Source organism: Engystomops pustulosus, chromosome 3 (assembly GCF_040894005.1).
Source record: "Engystomops pustulosus chromosome 3, aEngPut4.maternal, whole genome shotgun sequence".
NCBI lineage: Eukaryota > Metazoa > Chordata > Amphibia > Anura > Leptodactylidae > Engystomops > Engystomops pustulosus.
In genome coordinates, this window is record NC_092413.1 from 23658035 (window position 1) to 23658840 (window position 806).

An 806-nucleotide genomic window follows, 5' to 3' on the forward strand; every position below is an offset into this window, starting at 1 on the left:
TTTGTCTCTGTTTCCGTTTTTCTTCCGTTTTGTCTCTGTGATGCATCCGTTTTGCCTCCGTGTCCGCAAATAAAACTGAAGGGTTAACATTGCTTTGCAAACATCACACCTGGTTTTTCAGCCTCGTCTCTGTTTTTTTTTTTTTTTTGCAGACCCATAGACTTCTGTTGCCTTCCGTGATCCGCATCCGTTATGTGTCATCATTTTTTCCATGAACAACGGATCAATGATCAATACAAGAAATCAGTGGCTTTGTGAGGCATCCGTGGAAATCACTGACCCACGGACGTGACGGACAGACGTGAAAAGAAACGCAACGCCAATGTGAAAGAGCCCTAAGTGTGGGGGAGGGCAGGATAATAGGTAATTTACCATAATGATATGTAAGGTGACGCCTCCTGTCTTTTGTGTGATGTGATCTGTCCATGAGCAATCGCCCTGCCATTCATGAATGTATCAGGATCAATGTCCTGGCAGGGCGATTGCTCAATGGACAGATAGGGATCACATGACCCTCCATCTGCGGCCATTTTATGGACAGGAATGTCCAGCTGATGAGGTAAAAGACAGGAGGCTTCACTTTACATATCAAGAAAGCGGAGCAGAACTATTAATAGATGTATATTGGTATTTTACCTAATATATCAAATTACAAAATACATGAGGTAAAGTGGCCAACCCCTTTAAGTATAGGGTGACATCATATTATCCTTATGGCAGTGCAGGGAGGAGATGAGGCAGCCTGCTGTGTGTGGTGACATGTGTCTCTTCGTCCAGGGCCGCAGCAGTCTCTTTGCAGACGCTCC